The following is a 6,562-nucleotide window of genomic DNA, read 5'->3' as shown; positions in this document are numbered from 1 at the left end:
GTAATATTAGTGCTTACCTCTATTCTGTATAGATATCAAATCTCTTCTTTTTCTTAATCCGTTTCCTTCCTGACTTGGTAGCTTCAGTTTTGTCATTCTCAAAGACATTAAAAATTAAACCTTCACCTACATTTACTTCTACCTAATTTGCAATTTTTAAAAATAGATGGTAGCACAGAATAGCAGTTAAGAGAACTGACTCACACAAATGTAAATTTAAACACACTATAATTTTAAAGTAGGTGAGTTGAAGCACATTTGCTCATAGATAAAGTCAGGTATAATTTCTTCCCATTCCTGTGAGGGTATTACAGGACAAAGACATGAAATGCTAGTTCCAGAATACTGTGGAGCCTGGCTTCTTAAAGTGCACTATTATAAGATAATCCATTTAAAATGGTTCATTTTTATTGTATTTGATTGCATGAATAGATGTGTTGGGAGTGTGTACACACAAGGGCAGTGCTCACTGAGGCCAAAGGCCTTAGTTTTCCTAGGAGCTGGAGATCCAGAGGTTTGTGAGCTGCCCAGTGTGAGTGCTGTGAACTGAACTCAGGTCCTCTGCAATAGCACTACAAACTTTTAACCTCCAAGCCATTTCTCCAGACCCTAATTCACCATGTTTATCCCTCACATTTAGATTTTTTTTGTTCACCTAAAAGAGATAAATATTTCCAATGAAAAGCCAGAAGCAGCTTTCTTTAAATTGTTTGAGAGTTTCACACATTTATGTAATGAATCTTAGTCGTTCTCATGGAGACATCTTTCTAACAGTAAAATTCTTCCTTGTCGCAGGGCCCTACACTCTTCTTAATAGAATCTCAGCTCCTGACCTGGACTCCAATGGACTTTGCAGGCTCCTTTATGCTTCAGGACGTTCCTACTCCCAGTTTCCATTGTTACATACAATTCCTTATTTCCTTGGTGGGATTTGCTCTTTGTCACTCCTGTGTGTGAGCAGGTACCATTTCGTTTTATTTGTCTTTTCCCTGGAATCCTCCCTTTTCTCCCTTGAACATGTTGAAGTCATCCTAAGAGGCCCACATCAAGAATGGTCTTCCTAGTGGACTACTCCATGCCCCTCCTCCTGGGCCAAGTTAGCAGCTCCTTCCTTTGTGTCTGGGAGTATTCACAATGTTCTGGGACTTAGAACATAAGGGACATCACTGCCTTCCACTAGACCTTGGAAAGCTTGTTGGAAATATTCTGTTAGGCTTGTCAATCTTGCCTCCCCAATGTCAGACAAACTAGAATAGAAACACACTCAATGGCAGTCCACCAAACACAACATTCAGCTGAGTGGGGCTCTTTCTGTAAAACACATGCGTGTTTATGGTATTGTGTAATCATTTCTTCCAAATTGAAAATCTCCTCCAGGAGAGTAAGGGAGGCTTATGGGACTCAGGTAGGAAACAATTCACACATCACAGGAAATTCCTGAAACCAATAGATTCACAGGGCCCCTCCCCAAAGTTAGGGAAGCATCAGCAGCTGCTGGGGAGAACCTCAGCCAAGGTACCTGGAGGAGACTCTGTGATGTGTTGACTTGCCCGCAAGTCATTCACAGAGCTCCATCCTGGGTGGCTTTTCAGCGATGCAGCTGTCTTGGAGTCACTTGAGCTCCTGTAAGTGACCCTGGTAAACTCATTGGTCCACCATGTCAGACTTAATGAAACCATTATGCTGGTCTCATGTTGGTTCTGTATCTGGGGCAAGCAGATGCTCAGTCATTCATGTCTTTTCAGGAAAATTCACACAACTGTAACTCTTCCCCTATTCCTCTGCCCCCTACCTTTCACACATAAATGTATATAATTTTCTCTATCTAGCTTGGCCTGCAACATATGAAACTTTGGCCGCTTATGCTTGATTGCATCAGAAAAAGCTGTAGAAAGCTAAGTATATAACACTTTCAATAAATGTTGTACTAGATGAAATCCTTGAGTATGGGAGCTTTCACATCTAGAAGACCAAATGGCAAGTTGTGGTGGCACTGTGGACTGGCTATCTTGTGTTCCGATGGCTGCATCCTTCCATTACTGCACGCTGAGCACTTTTGGAAACTACTCTCTGGAAAATCCAGTTGTGTTAACATTGGCTGCAAGAATTATGGGGCCATGGAGAGTTGCACCCAGGCTTGAGAGAGCTGCTGAGACCAGACAATGTGTAACTGATGTCTGAGACTCTGCATGGAACCCCTGTGCATGAAGCTGTGAAGGTGAAGCCCATGTTGAATTGGAGATGTTGACATCCCAGGAGCACGGAATGTCTACTGGAGAAACCTGCAAGAGAGAGGCCCCACAGAGGTGAGAGAGCAAGACTCCAGATGATGTAACCGAAAGCCTCAAAGGCTGCCTGTGGAGTTTGGTGTCTGCCCCACTGGGCTTTGTTTAACCTCATCTTTCCTTTCCACATCTCCATTCCTCAGTGAGGATTCTGCGCTGAGTCTCAGAAGAGGCTTGGGGATTTAAGAAGGATGGGAATGTAGGTGTCTGGGGGTGTTTGAGGTTGAACTGAATTGTTTCACAACATGAGATGGCCAGGGGTGGGAGGGTACAAGCTTTGTTAAAACAGACTGCTGGATGCCACCCTCGGGTCCTTCTCTTTTCTAAAATGTTTGCGGGCACTACCAGTGCCACGGACCCAGAGTCTCTGCTCGGAGAGCCACCGAGAAGGACTGGGTTTGGTGGGTTCAATTCTGTGGTTTGCTTCTATATCTCTAAGCAAAGCCCTTAGGTTCTGAGCCTGGGTTTCACCATTTTAAAAATGTGCTTCACAATTAAGGTGCAGAGTTCAGGTGCAATCACACTTACAGGAGTCACTCTTACCCATGAGATCACTTCTTCTCATTCCCTCTGGGGAAATGGTCCAGGGTTACACACATCGCTCCTTCCTTTCCCCTTTCCATCAGTTCTAGACATTTCTACTATACTACTCATGTGTGAGTGTGTTGAAGGTTAAGAGTGCATGCCTCAGAACTAAGAGCCAACAATAGAAGGAACAACATACCTCAGACACTGAGTCCATCAGCCACTGCCAACAGCCTTTCTAGTTCAGACTGGCTGGGTCCAGTTTCAAATATTCCTTGTTCAAACACAGGCCTCCACTTCAGAGCAGCTCTCAGGCCCTGACTGCTTTCTGCTTTATCTCCTCATGTGGCAGCCGTCATGCTGAAGGCTTTCCCCAGCCTGATGGTACCCTGTCTCCCCCATCAAAGGCACAGAGGAACCCAATCTCGGCTTTGTTAAGCATCCTTTCAACAGGCTCTGTGCTTGGGAAAGTGTGGGGCTCAGTTCTGTCGATACCTTCAGCCAGGAACTTGACCATTAGCAAAATGAATCACACAAAGAGAAGCCTCAGGAGCTCGAACAATCTCTGATGAGAGATTTCTGTTAATTTTAAGTGGATTCATTATGTGAGTAAAAGCCCAAATTGAACAAATGGTTTCCTTTAAGGATGAAAGAAAATTCCAGTTTTGCTGTATGACTCTACCATCTAGATTATTGGATGAGTTATCCATCACTGACCCTTTTGCTCTTGACAATGAGGGGCTGTGTTCATTCTGACCTCGCTTGGGTTCTAAGGTGGAGTCTCGAGTCTGAGTCATAACCGGGCACTGAAAGCTGAGTAAACCCACCGAAGGCCTGCTAGATCAGTAGTACTGGCTGGCATGACATCTACCAGGCATCCCCAAAAGAAGCAAGAAAAGCAAGAGAAAGCCCTTCACTGTCCTGGCACAGCACCCTGGAAATTTCTGGAAGCCAGGTGGGCTCTGCCTGCCACTCCTGGAGAGCTATTTCACTCCCTGCTTGGAAAACTTAATTACTCCCAATTGGTTTCACTTTCTGAAAGCATTTCTCCTCCGGTTTCTGGCAATCCTATCCCCTCCCAGCAGCCGGGCAGGGGGCTGAATAGGTCTGGGATGTTGTCAGTGACAGATGAGGGGCTTCTGTGCCACTGGCTGCACACCCTTCACGTTGACGCGCCGTTTCTTTCCATCAAAGAGAAAAACAAACCATGGAGAACACGAAGAGAAAAACCCTTTGTGGCTCAGCTGACACGAGATGGGTCACCCGGGCCCCCGTCAGAGGCAGGAGTAGTAGAAAATGAGACCAGGGAATTGAGATCACGTAGACCTTTGTGTCTACAACTGCACAGGCCAGGCTTACCAGAGGAACTGTGGGAGGTGCTGCATCCGGATGAAAGCGTTCTGTTTCATGTGGGAGAACGGCTTCTGCTCCCTTACAGTCAGTGTGTCAGACCTGCGCCCACGCTCTCTGCTCAACTGAACAATAATCATCTTCTAACTGACTGAAACGTGCGTGGCTCTGCCACACCTCTCAAGTTACGTTCAGATGCGCCTGTGTCAATCAGGAGTTCAACCTCTCTTCTCCATCCTTTCCAAAGTGAGTCACGCCTCCCCTCTGGGAGCTGGTACTCTCTCCTGCCTGGGCTACTGCACCAATTACAAGCCCCGTGTTCTTTTGGGCATGGCTACACTAACGTCCTCATCTATGTCTCTCCCGCTGAAGTCTGATCTGCTCTCCCAGACCCAGCTCCACGGGCACAGCGTGTTGGGGGCAAAGGTGAAACAGCGAGAGGGAGAAGATTAAATAACAGGATGGAGAAGAACGGGTCCTCAAGCTCCTCGGTTTCGGAGCCTCTGTGAGAGCCCCGTAGACCTACCCCTCCGTTTCTCCGTAGCACAAATCCAGGATGAGTTCTTAATAGTCCAGTGCAGATAAACGTCTCCAGCAGCATCATGGGTCCGTGCCCTCCCACCCCAGTCAGTTACGATGTCTTAAACCAGATTCTCAAGGGTACAGCTGAGTGTCAACGGACAGAAAAACCAGGAATAAGACATGCAACTAAAATCTCCTATTCTCCTAGAATTGTGTCTGATTTTCCCTCCCAGGTGATTTCTTTTTCTTTTCCCTATAAAAGGAAAACAGACTTTTTAGTCACTGGATGTTGGTGGCAGCAGCAGCATTTTCTCACTTAATTTTATCAAGTTCTGCACAGATACAGGCAACACTGTCTTCTCTGGATAGATAGAGAGGAAGAGAGAGAGACAGAGAGAGAGAGAGAGAGAGAGAGAGAGAGAGAGAGAGAGAGAGAGAGAGAGAGAGAGACTTGAGGGCTGTCTAGTGCTACTCTGAGAGAATTCATGCCTTTAGAACCACCCTTGCACCCCGAGTTCCATCCCCAGAACCCACATAATAAAGTTAGATCAACAGTGAATGCTTATAGGCTTAGTCCTGGGGAGGCAGAGATAGCCTGGCTGGCCAGCCTACCCTACTCTGGCAAGTTCCAGACCAGCGAGAGGCCCTGTCTCAAAAACCAAGATGGATGGCACCTAAGAACAACATACACACAAACACACATCACACACACACACACACACACACACACACGAAATACATAGAAATCCAGGGATACAAATGCTAGGGAATCCTGGCCCCCATGGTCATCTTGTGAGTATAGGCCCAAAGCTGTGTGCAAACCTAGGGTCTCCCATGCATATCCAGCTTGTCTTTTGAAAACCATCCATCCCTTTTCCTGCAATCAGCTTTGAGCACAACTTGTTCCTTTTCCCTCATTGATAGAACAGGGTATCAGTGTGAATGCCACATTTTCCTGTGATGTCTAATATGAGAAAAAAGCAAGAGGGTCACCAGCTTAGCCATATGGTGGCTGGGACACACGCTCCCCCAGGCGACACACGGAAGGCAGCAGAAGAACTGATTGCCAGCGATTGTGACTAACAGATTCAGGAAGGATGTGTGCATGCCTCTTTGCCATTTACTGAGGCCTAAGTGAAAAGTGACTCTGAATCATCAGGGGAAATTAATGACATTTAAATCAATTCTTCTAAGATGTGAGCCAGGCATTCCTGGATGGCGGCTGGGGCTTTTGTGCCCCACAATAATTAGCCTGTAAACTTCTCTGATGAGGCCGCAAATAGCTCACATGAATACAGTCTCAGTTCAATTTGGAACGAAATTACCACTTGCAGTCTGCTGGCTTCCGCCTGACTCTGGCCCATAGACAAGTGTCTTTGTTCACTGATCTATTTATTTGCTCATTCACTCATTCATTCAATCATTTGTTCACATACTGAGTGTCCTATGACACCTCGTAAAGCCAAACCCTCCTTTGCTGTATAGGAATGAGATGCTACAGGAACAAGTCCATGCTGAGTTCAAGCCACATGGATGTGGTCAAGATGAACAGCACTGCCTGGCTCAAGGGCTGGAGACAGGACTTCTGCTTTCCCTTCGTTGTACTGTTTCCTCTTTTGAAAATGAAGGAAAGGAAATGTTTGAGAGTGAGTCAGTAAGTCCCATTTTGCTTTTAAAAGTAGAATTTCACTACCTGTCTTGATGAACTGCCATGAAACAATTAGCATAATATATAGTAATAACTAAATAACCATATTTAAAAACAAGAATATTACATAGCATGTAATGCCCTCATAGTCCAATGCTTCATTTTGGTTTTCAGCATTTTAAAATGTTTTGTTTATTTATTTATTTGTCTATTATATTTATGTATGTGTGTG

At 45.5% G+C, this 6,562-nt stretch overlaps 1 long non-coding RNA gene across 1 annotated transcript; it reads right to left on the bottom strand.

Annotated features, from left to right (window-relative positions):
* Positions 1-706: 706 nt before the first annotated feature.
* On the bottom strand, positions 707-4,790 carry LOC131912370 (uncharacterized). Its single transcript, XR_009379611.1, has 2 exons — positions 4,170-4,790; positions 707-2,282 (listed from the first exon to the last, which is right to left on the bottom strand). It is a non-coding gene; the product is annotated as an uncharacterized LOC131912370 (long non-coding RNA).
* Positions 4,791-6,562: the final 1,772 nt, after the last annotated feature.

The sequence above is a fragment of the Peromyscus eremicus genome, chromosome 6, assembly GCF_949786415.1.
Source record: "Peromyscus eremicus chromosome 6, PerEre_H2_v1, whole genome shotgun sequence".
NCBI lineage: Eukaryota > Metazoa > Chordata > Mammalia > Rodentia > Cricetidae > Peromyscus > Peromyscus eremicus.
This window is presented reverse-complemented; position numbering and strand designations above follow the sequence as displayed.